The following is a 15,736-nucleotide window of genomic DNA, read 5'->3' as shown; positions in this document are numbered from 1 at the left end:
TTTATTTTGGAAAAAATTTAGAGCTTTATTTTTCTTTTGAGAAAGAGAGCCTATTTCTCACAAGAATCTTGTGCTTATTGAGGCTTAGCATACATTAACATGCCGGCAGTTAATTTTGATTTTTCTCATTTTCTTTTTTCGACAAGTTAATCTTTCGCAGAAAACTTGCAACTTATTTTAGCTTTGGCATTCCTGCAGTTATCCAAATATTGGATATTGTTTTGTTGCACTGCACAAGCTCTGTCACATTGTCATTAGTTGTAAAGGTGACCAACTTCAATGCATCGTGAATACTGAAGTCAATTTTAATAGGAAAAAAAAATAATGGTAAGCACAGGGCAGCATATGCTTCAGCAAAAAGAATTAGGGGAACTAAGGGGCTCGACGTTTCGGAACATGCGACATCAACAGAAAATAAAGCCAAGGAAAGCATAGGGAAATTAGCTGTCTTTTGTATTTATTTGACTGGATTAATAAATTATAGAGGCAGGTAAATTTGCTCAGAACTTCATATCCTTAATAAAAAATGAAAGTGGAAAAAGAGACTGCTGCCACTAGCAGGAACTCAACTGTGATGCATGTCATGTTTTACTGACTAAGCTACAGTGACAGCCATCAATTTGTCTACTTCCTTGGGTACTTACGTACGGTTAGTGTCAAATTTCATGAGGTGTGAGTTCCATGAGTGCTTAGTTTGGGCATGCATTGTCGAAACGATAGCATCGCTGTGCTGGTCGTGCATGCTACTTACTGTAGGCTGCAACTCCATATTTCGAGCTGCATGCCTAGGTTTTCTGGAAATTCGGCTATTTGGCAGGTTGTGTGCCCCACAAGCTTTTGACACCAATAGTAGGTACCGATGAATTTATAACCTTATCCTGGAAGTGTTAGCCTGCACTACTTGTGGCCATAGTGACGAATCTGGAACACCCACTATATACAGTGTTAACATTAGGGCTGAATACAGGAAAAGCTGTACAAATCTAGTGCAGTATGAAAAAAAGCTTGTCATTGCACAGCATGAAGTTTCCAGAATGATAGGGGATTTAGGAGGTATTTTGAGACATGAAGAGGCCTTATTCATGTCATGCTACCCACTTCAGTGCTGTGAAAAATTTAATGTGCCCTAGCATGTGTCTTGTGCCAGCCACGTGCCTTACCATTCTATCTGATCAGCGCAACCAGTCATTTCAGCAGTGTTCGGCTTCCTTTGTACTATATAAATCTTTTGTTATCATGGTACTGGAAATTATATTTATGATAAATATGCTTGAATAAAAATTTCACTGCTAGACATTCTTTGGAACCTTTCAGTTTCAGCCTATGACAGAATTATAGCTGCTAAAATGATAGATTAAAAGTCATGTCAGTTCGTTTCATGGCAACATAAAAAAATATCTCATGAACAAAATTTGAGAGCGAGGAACACTTTATTTAAACCCAGTTATCTGATTAGGTGGAGGCCGTCAATCCAGGGCTCCCGTGCCACTCCATTTTGGGCTTTGCCCATCGAGGTGTGGCAGCATCTTGATTTGTTTGCATGTTGAAGCGCTTCCTCACTGTGCGAACAAAATTAAAACAAATGAAAGTCAAATAACGTTAGGCCCATTTGGCAGCAGTGGCGGTGGAATGAAAGAGCATAAACGAAAACTTATGCTTGTTTACCAAAGAAATCAGCTATGGTTGTCTGCATCAGTTTTTCATTAAAAATGGTCACTGTGAGCTTGTTTCTGAAAGCAGGAATGTAACAGGGATTCTTTTGCACATTCAAAAATGAAGATATGCACAATATTCAGTTCACCTGTGGTTGTGTCACGCTGATATCGCAGGTGCTACAATTTAGATATGAAATTCAAAAATGTAAGTGTGGCCTTCGTTTTCTACTAAAGCTTTGTCAGCCATTGTGCAAGAATTGAGAAAGATTAATATGCCAGTCTGAAGGGATTTAGTGTTTTTCTTGTAGTGCACTTTTGCGTGTATGGTAACTGCTTAGTTTAATTTACACTTTTTTGCTCAAAGGTGCAACATAATTTACTTCTTTTTATGTGCAGGGTGCCACCATAAAGTACAATGAAATTGCTAAAGCAATCACTATTGCAAGGATTATGCATGGAGGGGCTGCTGACAGAAGTGGTGAGAACATGCATTGAAAAGTTACAATGTTGGCATCCACTGGGACATCACTTATTTACTGTGATTTTTTGCTGCTTTTCCATTTTTTTGCTGAACTGTGTTTATGCTGATGCTGCCTCTATATATAGTGTGTATCCATTTAGGAAACTTATATGCCATGATGGTAACTCACTGTGAGAGGCTAATAGGAGGCCATGAGTGTCAGGTTTCACAACTTTACACCCATAACGGTTAGGAGCTCTTTCCTTGTTCGAAACATCATTGCCATCTGTGGCTACTTATGCTAGCGGCTGTAACAATGAAATAGCCAGACACAGGAGTCACGAGGATGCGACCTTGGGATCTATGGAGCAACAGCTGAGTGTGGTCACCGCAACTCCGCAATGGCTTCGTGCCGAGCAACGCAGCAGATGTACAGTTAAACCTGGATATAACGAAATTGACAAATTACCGAAAAACTTCGTTTTAAAGAGGATTTCGTTATATGCAGGTTCGGCATGAAAATTCTATAAAGAAACGCTTACCGTATTTACTTGATTCTTACGCGCCCTCGATTGTAACGCGCACCCATTTTCCGTTTTCGTCGAAGCACTCATCCTTGGAATGTCACACCAGGTACTGGATGCGTGGACACGAGTCATTTCGCACAAGCGCGAGGCGTCGGAAACGAAGAGCGAGCGTCACGATGTAGTCGTAGTGTCGTATAGTGTCACCTAGTGTCAGGTTAGTGAAGTGAAGCGCAGAGACTTTTGCAGTAACCAAAGCATGGCGCTGCCAGCGCGTTGAAAAAGAAAAGTTTTTTTTTCTCCTTTGGCAACATGAACTGGAAAAGGAGAGTGCCGGCTTGGCGGGCTAGGCCAGCTGCAGCAAGCAGCGGGATCAGGTTTGAATGAAAGGAGGGGGAAAGATCACACCTGCGGGGGCAAGATCGCCAGGTCGAGGGATGCAGGCCCGCCTCGCGCACGCACGTAAATGTGCGCTCGCTCTCTCCTCGCACTTGGCGTGAATTCGAGCGCGCCAAGCGCGACGCCGCTGCTTCGCATTCTGTCGCGGCGGAGAAGGTGCTTCCGGTTGCTGCTCGGTTGCTGGTTGCCGGCGGGGAAAGTTCATTATTTCGAGGGGGTCTCTCGCTGCCACTTCGTTACGTAGAGGTCTCAAATACATGTGCTTCTATGGAGTAACAGCGGGGAATAGGAAAACTTCGTTATAACCAGGAATTCGTTATATGGAGGTTCGTTATAAGCAGGTTTAACTGTATTAATGTTTAGTGCCCAAATTTCCTGGGAGAGCACGAAGCTGCTTTTCTTTTAAAAATATGTTTGTTAATGCTGAACGTGTATTGTGCTAGACACGGATTTGCTAGCAAAAACTGTTGAGAGCATGTATTAGCGCAATGTTGTGCTGATGGAGCCATCTGGTGAATGTACACCAAATCATAAAATTAACTGCGCCGCTTCCCTGCAGATGGCACAAGCAGCACAATGCTATCAAATAGTTGCCTGCCTGTTGGAAAGGCTCAACCACAAATCACTGGAAACACATGTTCTGCATTTTGACAATAGACTGGCAGTGCATGTCCTCTAAGCTTTAAGTCTCAGTTAGTGATGGCCCCTCCAGAAGAGATGCGGACCATTGCAGAAATCCAGCGGAAAGCTGAACAAACCACTGTAGAGAATGAACATTTGCTATTAACACGTTCACTGCAGTCTGGGTCACGGGTGGGTCACAGCATCTATTCATGCGAAAGCGTCAAATGGCTCATTGAGCAAAAGAGCCGGCGTCCGACATCTGTAGCAGCCTAAATTGGCATTGGCTGTGGCACCACGTGACGAGCACGCAGGACGAAGTTCCCATTGGCTGCGATGCCACGACACGAGCGCGCCTCGACGGTGCACAGCGGGCAAAGTGGAACAGCAGTGCATCAGGTGCTGCGTGAGGGGAGAGGGTTTCACTGCAATGCTACATCACCCTCACTCTCAGAAGCCTGTGTTATCAGTGCCCCTTCTCCATTTTGGCTGTGTGAATTGGACATTAATGCTTTCGCATTCACAACTCGTAATTAAGGCTTAAGGGTTCTCGGATTTAATCCTCCTGTACGGTTGTGCAGGGCCTTGCTGCAGTGCTCAAGTGAAGTCTTTGCTAGAAATCAAAGAAAGTATTGTTGGTGATGTACTGAATGTTGGTGCCGAAAGATTGTGTTCTTCGGAAACGTATGAATCAGTAAAAAATAAGTACTGTATTGGGTCATTTTTTGTGTTCTCGATTTTGAATGGTGGTGCTGGAAAACCATATGCAACAGGATTGTAACTATGAGGTTCTACTGTAATTACTAGTGTTAGCCAGTTTTGGGCATTCTGTTGTTTGGGGTTTTGTGCGATGCCAATGCCCACCTCGTGATACAATCCACGCAACATAACAGTGGTGACGAGGGTACGACCCGTCCAGCACCAAGCCTAACCGAGTCACTCAACTGAAATCGCAGCCATGCGACCGTTGTCGTTCAGTCGCAGGATCGTAGAAGTCCGTGAATACACACAATATTGCTGCGTAACTGGCCGCTCGAGGCACTTTGCGTGTATTCGCTGGCTTCTTTCATGCTCGGAAAAACACTTTTATGTAGCACGTATTGAGCAACACAAAGCTGTATCGGGAGTTTTTCATGTTGCTCTACAATTTTCTCGTTTACAATTTTCATCTTATTATAATATTTAAGAAGTTCATTAAGAGTAATTACATAATTATGCGGGGTGCAAAAAATAACCTGAGTATCTCCTAGCGACGGCAAAAAACATTACCTTGGTTCGGTCCAGCTACGTAGCCATTTGCATATTTCTAATGTTTGGCCCAAGTTAAGTGCCTCTATTGAATGTACGCTTCAGCTTCTACTGGGAAGTATTTTTTTAGGTTTACTCAGCTGTTCCTCTATTTTGAAAACAATATTTGCAAAGCTTCCCTGTTGGTTTCCTTTTCTGGTAGTGACATAGAATGACCTTTACTGTGCAGGTCTTATCCATGTTGGTGATGAAGTCCATGAAGTGAATGGAGTTAGTTTGAAAGGCAAGGCACCACATGATGTCGTCAGCATTTTGGTGAGAACAGTTGTCTTGGACAGAATGGCATTGCTTAGCTGTGCTTGTGTGTGCCCCCATGATTTTTTTTTTCTGTGCTTACTGTATTATAAATACGAGGTAGGTGTGTGCATGTCATTTTGCTTTATTTCTTTTGTGTGTTTATGAGAGAGCGAACATTGTATAAATTTGTGTTTGAACTTTTGACTGCTGTTATTTTCTTGGTAACATCTGAATGGAATGCTAATCTTGTCACTTGGAAACTAACGACAAACTTGCATTTGGGAATAGTTCTGGTGTTTCGGTTGTCTCATAGAAACTTTGACTTTCCATCTGAAATCCACCTTTTTTGTTTGGCTCCGAAAATTATACACTCGCATCAATTCAGTCACCATATGACCTCATGGTGACTGAAGCTCCTAAGTATGGCCAACCTATGACTATGTCCCATAATCTTGACACAGGTGTATAACGAGCACACTGAATACAGACCAGCTTAAAAGCTCAAATCTTAGCTAAAGCTCATATTTCACAGAAATAGACTTGTACAGTTATTGTATATTATGGCACCTTATAGGACACCACTCCTGGATATAACCATAGGTGCACTCGAGAGTATGAAATTGGACTAGGTGGCTTATGAATACCATAGTGAACAACACATACAGGATGAGAATGAAAGAATACATATACATACCTGCCAAGTGTCCCGGATTACCCGGGAGACTCCCGGATTTGGACCATGTCTTCGGGTTGTACGGTTGACAGGAAAATCTCCCGGAAATTGCAGTTGTGTCCCATTTCTATCTGTGTCCAGCGCTTTGTTAGGCCACAAAATGGCAAATAGAATCCAACCCAATCCAATCCATTTGAAGTTCATCGCACAAAACATTGTTAAGAAAGTAGTAGGGAAACCCTATACATGCGCTATTTCGTTAACTGCGGAGCTGCTCCTTACGCTGACGGGGCTGTTGGGTGCCCTAGTGGCCCTAGCCTCATTAAGCTAGCGAGCGAATGCCGCGTTCCGCAACTAGCAACACTAGACTCTCCATCGTTCTCCTCGGCGTCAGCCGCTCTGGCATTGCGTAGGCCTGTGGGCAGTCATGGCTTTAAAAGCAAGGAGTGCTAGCGCAAAAAGTGTCTTCAAGTATTTCTACTGTAGTGCTCGGCTGAAGTGACGCTGGGTATTTTGTTGATACCACAGAGCAATGCAGAGTACGAGCGGCAGTTTAACATTGGGAAAAATACGAGGACGCAGTGCCGCTCAACCATATGTCGCTCGTATAAGACGCTAGGAAACGTCATCCTTACAAAATGTGAAAGAAATGAAATCAAACATTATCTGAAGAATTTTTAAACACCCGCCGTGGTGGCTTAGTGGCTTTGGCATAGCGTTGCTAAGCACGAGTTCGCGGGATCAAATCTGGGCTACGGTGGCCACATTTTGATGGCGGCGAAATGAAAAAATGCCCGAGTGCCGTCCATTGGGTGCACGTTAAGGAACTCCAGGTGGTCGAAATTAATCCGGAGTTCCCCCACTACGGCGTGCCTCATAATGAGATGGTGCTTGTGGGGCGTAGGACCCGAGAATTTAACGAAATTTTAAAGAATTTTGAATACAGAATTAGCAACAATGAAATGCTTGCAAAAGTGAGACATTGATGTTCATGTGGTCATTTGTGTATCTGTAAATAAAATTGTAAGGAAGTTCTGTCGGCACTTGAAAATATAAATGTCCGGGGGGGTAACCGACTGGCCCCCGCCCCCCTCCAACCCCCGGTCGGAAGATCTCTCGGATTTAGCTTCTTCGAACTTGGCAGGTCTGCATATACTTGTAATCATCTTTTCATGTAGTTCTGTAAACTCTAAAATGCATGGAATCGTGAGATTCAGATGTACTTATCTCACTCAGACTTGTGCTATCTCTATTTCACTGGGACTCGGATCCACGCACAACCGGACTCACCTCGACTCACCTAAACAGTGGTTCGCACTCGCTCGTATGCACCTTGACTCACCCAGACATTTACTCACGCCTACTTGGACTCTGCTTGACTCATTCAGAATCGCATTTCTGGGTCATATTCAAGCTCATACTAATGGTTCACTGCAAGTCCAAGCGAGTTTGCTGACCTATGGAGATGAATGGTGGCACTGTAAGAAAGTTGTATAATGTGGAAATTTGGTCTGTTATGCAAGACTTAAGCTTTTGTTGGGTGGCAAAATTTAAATTTAAACTGATTGAGAATTTCTAACAATGAGTGGCTTAATGGTTGTGGCATTCTTTTGCTTACCCCAAGGTTGTGGATTCGATTCCCAGCCGTGACATCTGCGTTTCAGTAGGAGCGGAATGCAAAAGTGCTCATGCACTAAGCATTAAATGCACGTTAAAGCATTGCAAATACTAGTCAAAATTGATCTGGAGTTCCCCACTGCCGTATCTGTTCTAGCCCTGATGTTGCTTTGAAATGTTCAAATCAGTCAATCAAGTAAGCAAGCAAGCAAGCAGCCAGTCAGCGAGGGGTGGCTCTGCTTTCATGCAGCAGCAGAGCCAGGCGGGGACCATCACTCTGAAACTGGTTCCAGCCGAGGAAGCTTCTGTTGGTCGTGAAAGCCGAGTACGTGTCCGGGCACTGTTTGACTATGATCCTGCAGCAGATCCGCTGATTCCATGCAAGGAAGCTGGCCTGCAATTTCGCCGGGGCCAGGTACTGCACCTGGTTAGCCAAGATGACCCCAATTGGTGGCAGGCACGCTGGGAGGGACAACGGTCAGCTCGTGCAGGACTCGTACCTGCACAAAGCCTCCAGGAGAGGTGCGTTAAATGTTCTCACAAAGGAACTTTTATCCCTAATGAGAAGATCAAAGATTGTGTACCTGACTGCAGAGTTTTCAGAGCATAGAAATCCCCAAAAAGCTAGATATCTTGCAGCTTAACCGCGTGAACTAGAATTTAGGGTTGTAATGTGGCAACTTCACTGGAATATACAGCATCTTTAAATTCATAGTATAATGCTTGGCTGTGATGTATTTTGTTAGTTTTTTTTTTTTTTCAGATCTTCCACTTCAAAAACTTCTGCAATGAAGGTTGCATAAATATTTGCATGAATGTTATGCATTTTACTTTGCATAAATATTTAAGGTAGACAAAAGCATAAGGGCAGCTACATTTGTCAGTCAAGGTAGTGCTCAAATATTTAAACAGCTCATATAGTGTACGAACAGAAAGGCAAATATAAGTACCACATGACTGCCACGTAGTCAGCCTACAGGTAGCATCATGTATTGTGGTAGTAATAATGCCAATCTGCCTTTTTTATTAAAGCCCCTATATTTATAAAAGTAGCGCCATCCACTTCCCTCCTCCTCCTTTCCACTATCCCGCTCGGCGCGACCAGCGCGATCGAGGCGCGATATCGACAGTGGCGCCGCCTGCGTCGGGCCTGCCGTGGCAGACGACAGCTAACGCGCTACCAGAGGAAATCCGAGGAAAACTTCGATCGCGCCCTGCGGAGACGTTTTTGAGGCGCGATTTTGCTTCGTCAGTCAGTAACTGGTCTTAATAATGCCTGTTTTGGAAGTAGCAACGCGACGATGCGAGACAGCGCAAATATCAAGTGTGCAGCAAGCGTTTGCGCACGCCGGATGGTAAACAAAAAAAGCCTTTTGCCCTCGCCTTGTCGGTTGCGGCAACTTAAGGCGCAGCAGCATGCCATCACAACGAAGTTCTTGTCCCTAACACGTTTGATCCGTTTGTGCGTACAGCACTTTCGTCGCACAGGCCCGAGAATGGCAGTTGGCGCGCGCTGGAAAGAAAAAAATATACAAAAGCGCGACGCGAACTTCCACGTGACACGGATTGGCCAATGGGGGAGCGGAGGAGGCTGGGGCGACAGGAGGCGGCTAAGAGAGGGCGAGGAGGAAGCGCCGGGGTGAGCGCGGTGGCGGCAAGATCTAAGAATGGCGCTACTTTTATAAATATAGGGGCTTTATTTTTTATTTTCCTAGGCTGCCCTCTACTGCATGCCGCTGGAAACGTTTTGGAAGGCTGCTGGGGTTTTTGCCTGTTGATTTGTGTACTTGTGCTCATGTTGAGTGTGTGTCGGTTATAGGTTTCATGGATCGCGATTAATTAGTAAGGGCTTTTCTGTGGCAGCATGTCATTTCTGGAAGCCACGTAGCACTCACTGACTACTGGGTGAGAAGGCCTGAGTGCACTTGTTGTTGCACAGTGTGGTCAATAAAGGCACGCTGAGTTCCATTACCTTTGCATGCTAATGCTAAAGGCATGCTAACCTTCGCTGAACAGGATCAACATCAGCTCAAACTTACGCGCACTGGTTGACAGGGCTGAAGTGTGTGCATTTCGACTTCAAAAGCATGTTTCAACACATCTTGAGTGCGATTAATTATATGTAAAAGCTAAGGCGCTGCTGCTATCGTGTTGTCGGTTCGGCGGCCGATCACTTGGAGATAGTTTGAACAATGGTTGGCATGCTGATTTTTTCGCTGCTGTCGAAACGAAAGCCCGTTGCACTATACGACAACTCATGCTCATCGGTTGCATTGTTGTCTGCCTGGTATTATAAAATGGTCTCAGCAAGACGCTGTATTCACTAGTCGACCAATCATTGGTGTCGGCTTCTTGTCGGTTTTGTATCCACCAAGTGTTACTGAGTACGTGAAGTCAGACATACACTGCCAGCACCAGCAAGAAAGTGCAGAAGCTGCAAGAAAGCGTCAGCAATGCATCATTTCATCTCCTAAAAAGCCCAACAGCGGAAGTTCCGGTTACAGTATGAAAAGCTACAGCGCTAAAGACGCATGTTTTGGTTATAGCGCTTTGTGTCTGATGTAAATATTAAAAATAAGTGTGGAGGTTCCAATGTATTTGAAAACATTCTAAAAAACTCTATGTGCATTGCATACGCCGTGAGCACCAGTGCGCTTGCCAAAACTGAAATCGCGTGGCCTGCGCCCCCCCGCACGGTAATTGTTTGTTAAGTTTCATCGGTCTTGTCAGTCCTGTCAGTCCTGTGGCGTGGTATTTTGCGAGTTCTGCGATTTACCTGAGCGTATATTTATACATTGCACGTGACTTACGTAGTTTGTTATAGGTATCTGGCCGCGCGGCGTGTAGTGTAGTATTGACGAGAATTGCCGGGAGTCGTGTGTGTACTTCATGTGACAGCTACACTGCGGAGAGAGTTTCCCCCTAACTGCGAGTTCATCCAGACAGGACTATGCTTGCCCCACCCGAGAACGAACTTAGCTTCGGCTCGCAGTGCTTTCGGGATGTTTCCACATCTACTGGAGACACTGTTGTGTTTCGAAGTGGCATTGCCAGCAAACAAACGCTTCCGAGTGGGTGCTGCCCTAGGTGCTGTATAGTTCAGTGCAGAACTACTCTGCCACTTTTACTTTATAATCAAAATTGCTGATGACATTGCCCTGTTTATCTTTCACTGCATCTGAAAAGCTCATCCAGTACAAAGTTTCCTGGCAAACGTTTGAGATTGGTTGATTAATTCAGTTCCCTAAAGTCATCTTCATATTACAGTAGTAATAAATGGTGAAGCATATGCAATGTATTGCAGTGAAGCATAATAAAAGTGGAAGGAGCCACTCAGCGGTGTATTATGAGCTAAAAAATATTGTGCAGAAACCATCGACGATGATTGTCAATGTAAGGGAATAGCCCGAACGAAAGAGTGAGCGAACATTTTCCTTGTTGAGTCCGACCACAAATCATTGCCTTTGATATACAAAACAGCTTCTCAAGAGGAGCATTATCTCATGATTAATTAAGGAGTTCTGCGCACTTTTTTCGGGGCACAAAGCTTTTAATTTCATTCAAGCAGAGGTCATGTACAATGACTATTGAAACTGCTGTCTTTTTTTCTTTTTACTGGCTGCTATTTACTTTGCAAAATAGTATGAGACTGCGTCACGGTCTCATACGGTGTACACAAGATCAACGAAACAAGGGCTCAATTCGCCACACCTTCGTTCGAAATAGTTCTGAAGGCCTGCCAGTACACTTATTAGGCGTCTTGGTGCTTGTGCTGTGACAGGAGATGGTGGGTGTGCTGGCATACAGCATACAGTGTGTGGTGTGCGATAAGATCTTGTCGTGCTTGTACTTTAAATGAACATGACACTGCTTGCGCTCTCCATCGCGCGGCACATGACTTGAAAAGCGCATTCGCAAACAGCTGCATGTAATTCATTTTACCGTCTGCATCCACGGAAGTTTCCATTTATTACCATCGCGGCTGCAGTTAGATTTTGTTATATTGAAATCACTGTAAAATACACTTCGTTATATTACTTCGTTATATTGAGGGTCAAAATGCATGGCATTCTATGGAGAAGCTATAAGAGTTAAATACTGTGTTATATATAGAATTTCGTTATATTCATTAATTAATATAATTAATAGTATTTTGTTTATTCACTGTCTTCATAAGAAATTAAAGTCACAGCCTTTTAACCTTGCACTAAAATCCTGGTTTAAGAAATATTCTACAATGTTATCTTCATTGTTAAGGCGTGCTAAATGCAATTACTATCAGGATCTCATTATAAATAATTCAAACAACGCGAGGCGTTGCTGGCAAATTGTTAGTTTCTGAAAAAAAAAATTACTAATTTAGAGACCATAACAAAAATAAAGCAAAGTGATGTAACATACAGATCCTGTTAGAATAGCAGATGCATTCAGTGATCATTTTCACTCATCTACAGGTACAGTCAAACCTCGATATAACGAGCCTCGATTTAACGAAATTCACGATGTAATGAACTATTTTTATTTCCCAATCTTAGTTCCATTGAAATAATGAAACCTCAAATTAACGAAATCCGGGATATAAGGAAGTTTTTAGCTGCAAGTACAACTTTGTTATATCGAGGTTCGACTGTATACAGCTGGCATGCACTTCCCCTGACATACCTCGGTGTAGTCATTCCTTTTATTTCTGACAACTGCAGATGAAGTTCATCATGTCGTTATGTGTTTGAAGACAAGTGCTGGCTTAGACCATATCAATCCTTTTAAAGTAAAATTTTGAAGGAAATATTGTCAGTTCTGGCTTTAATCATTGACAAATTGTTCTCTGTTGGGAGTTTTCCGAGCTGTCTTAAGGGGGGGGGGGGGGGGGGGGCTGGTAGAATTGTTCCTGTCTTTAAGAAAGGTGACTATACTTCGCCAGAAAATTATAGGCCAATTTGTATGCTTCCTTTTTTTTTGGTAAAGTGATGGAAAAGCTATTCCACACTTTTTTAATGCATTACTTGTTAGAATATAGCCTTTTGTCCCCTCAGCAGTTTGGATTTTGTCAAAAATATTCTACAGAACTGGCACTTATCACCTTAACTGAAGAAATTAAGCTATCGACAGAGACCTAATTATGGGATCTGTATTTATTGATCTGACGAAAGCCTTTGATACCATAAACCATCGCATACTGCTTGTTAAACTTGAATCATTCGGCATAGCTGGTCCTTTCCTAATCTTTATTTGTAACTACTTAAGCAACCGGTCTCAGCAGGTACAAGTTAACAGTTATCTCTCGTTATCCAAACTCATCAAGGTAGGAGTCCCCCAAGGATCAAATTTAGGCCCCTTTTATGTTTGCACTTGATTAATGAGTTGTGTACTGTTCTTAATAAGACAAAATGTATATTACAGTGTAGACCGCTTATAACGTAAGTCGCCGGAGTCGCGAATATGCGCACTATAAGCGGGTACCGCACTATAACCGAAGCAACAATTTTCAAGGCCCGCACATATGCAAAACATGTGCACCGAGCTGCCACGCATATGCGACAGTCGAGGAATGCGGCTAGAACGTTTGCATTCAATTTACAGTCGAATCGCGTTAATTTGAACCAAATCACGCGGCGGCGCCTCCGACCGGCATTGAGGAGAGACCCCTCAATGTTGCGCGCGAACAAAAAAAAAAAAAACACGGTGGAAATTTCACCCTCTCTCAAATGGCAAGGTCGCCGATTCTGCATTGCGCCGGAAGATGCGTGTACGTGCCGACGTCTCAGCCACCTTACCGTAGCCACGCATAGAAAATGGCAGTGAACCCTTCTTTCTCCTTTATGCTTCCTCTACTTTCTAGTCACATGTTGACCTTGCACGCTGCGGCTACGGCGCAGAGGGAAGCAGCGGCGCTGTCCCAGGCCGGCAAACGCTTGCTTCTCGATAACGGCAGAAAACGAAACTTCGGGGAGCTGGTGCGAGCGGCGGCGCCTGCACGGCGGCGGGCGCACACGGTGACAGTCGAAAGTGAGGGAGCTACAAGGGAGGGCGAGGGGAGCCACCGAAGTGGCGGATTTGCTGAGGCGAAATCCGCTTCCCTGCCGCCCTCCTCCCTCACATTCCACGGTCTCCGCGTGCGCCCTTCGCCGTGCCGTGCCGGCGCCGCCCGCTCCCTGAAGTTTCGTTTACTGCTGTTATCGTGAAGCGAGCGTTGGCCGGCGTTGGCAGTTTCGTGGCCCTCGCTCGCTATGCGCGCTGTGATAGTTAACGACTCGCACTCAAGATTCTGGTTTCAGCCTCACTGGCTGTTTGTTCGCACCACGTGCTTCGTCTCTCTTCCTCGAGCACTCCTTGGGGTGCCTGTTTGAGGGGAGCGTTCACCGTCTCCGCTGACTTCCGTTCTCCCAGGCAGCTGCACTGTAACCGGTATTTTGTTTCCAGCAACTGCACTATAAGCGATACGTGTATACATGGAGTGCTATGGGAAAATTAACGGGAGTCTGAAAAGACCGCACTATATCCGGTCCTGCACTATAAGCGGTTACGTTATAAGTGGTCTATACTGTATATGCTGATGATCTTTACATCCAGTAACACAGTTCCCTTGCTCCAGTTTAAACTAAACATCGACCTAAACAATTTTATTGGGCAGAGATATGCAGCTGCTTAACAATCCTGCTGAAACTACATTCATGGTGTTCCATTCCCCGCGTATTTCAATCAACGTGTAACCTATTAAAATTGCTGATTACGTCATTGTGGTTTCTAATGACGCACGATTTCTTAATGTCTTCTTGGACGCTGAACTGAAATTTCGTGTCCATGTTCGTTCAGTCGTGAAAAAGATTGCATTTAGCATCGACATTATTATCAAGACACATACTCATTTCCAACCTCGTATTGTTCGATCTTTGTACTTTGCTTACATTCATAACCATCTTTCATATTGCATATCATCTTGGTACAACACATATTTTACTCATATCGAGAATCTGCAGCATCTTCGGAGCTAAGCCATCAGACTGACTTTCAGTCCATTTTATTTGTCCTGCAGATTGATGTTCCCAAAACTTAATATTTTCTTAATATTTAATATTTTCTTAAACTTAATATTTCTTAACAGAAATTATCTATAGTTGCATATAGACTGTTCACACATGATGCTTATATTGAATGTATTAATCCTGAGCACCTTCTTCTTCTTTTTGGGGTTTCACATGCCAAAGCCAATTGTGATTATGAGGCACCTTACTAACAACACTTACTCGGTTTTCCCAGCAGAGTAACCTTCTTTTTCCTGCTGTAAGGACTAATTACGGCAAGATTACGGCTCTTTTTTCATGCATAGCAATATGGAATTCATGTCCCCTCAAAATGAAATTGTTGCACAATGTTTTATCTTCCGTGTGCACCAAGAAATATTCTGTAAGGGAATTGAGCGACTCATTGGAATTTTCTAATTAGCTGCCAACATTTCATTTTTGAGTATTTTTTCTTTTTTTTGTGTACCTAATTGATACTTAGGCAAATAAGTTTTGCGTATTGTGTAAAATTCATTATTCATGTTATACTGTTTTTTGTTATGCTGCATGTTCACTTTCTTGTGCTTTCATTGTACTTGTTATTACCATTACTGCGTTGTAGTGCACGTTAAAGAACCCCAGGTGGTCAAAATTAATCCGGAGCCCTCCACTATGGCGTGCCTCATAATCAGAACTTGTTTTGGTACGTAAAACCCCAGAAAGATGTTATTACCATTACCGTACGTCCCCAATTCTTTTGTTAGAAATAATCAATTTACGTAAGTATTAGTATTTTGATTGCTCACATGTCTACACTTTTAATTGCTGCTTGCTCTCTTTTTATGATTACTCTATTTATGTAATCATAGGAGGTCCCCCTGTCAGTTCTTTCTAAATTCTGGGACATCCTGCTGCAATTTTTATTTAAAATGTAACTCCAACATGACTTGTAAAATAAACTTGAAATAAATAAATAAAAATATTCAACTTCGTTACATAGAGGTTCAATTGTAATTCGTCTTTTGCATGTTGTCATCCTTAGTGCTGTTAATGTTTCACAATTTGACCATGTTTTGGTGTAAAAGAGGGGGATGTTGATAAGTATAGGCTATACAGTAGTGAACAAAGGTATATTTTTTCATTTGGGTCCTTTGAACTAAACGGTTCAGAATGTTGGTGCTGCATTATGCCAGACTGCTAGCCTAGGGCAATATGCCCTCTTGAACACACACTGCCACCCT

At 43.4% G+C, this 15,736-nt stretch overlaps 1 pseudogene; it reads left to right on the top strand.

The window, feature by feature from the left end:
• LOC119457106 (MAGUK p55 subfamily member 7-like) overlaps window positions 1–15,736 on the top strand; it is a 56,169-nt pseudogene that overhangs the window by 10,098 nt on the left and 30,335 nt on the right.

This window comes from Dermacentor silvarum, chromosome 1, assembly GCF_013339745.2.
Source record: "Dermacentor silvarum isolate Dsil-2018 chromosome 1, BIME_Dsil_1.4, whole genome shotgun sequence".
In the NCBI taxonomy this organism is placed as follows: domain Eukaryota; kingdom Metazoa; phylum Arthropoda; class Arachnida; order Ixodida; family Ixodidae; genus Dermacentor; species Dermacentor silvarum.
Note: the sequence above shows the minus strand (reverse complement) of the source record. Positions and strands in the feature narration are given on the sequence as shown.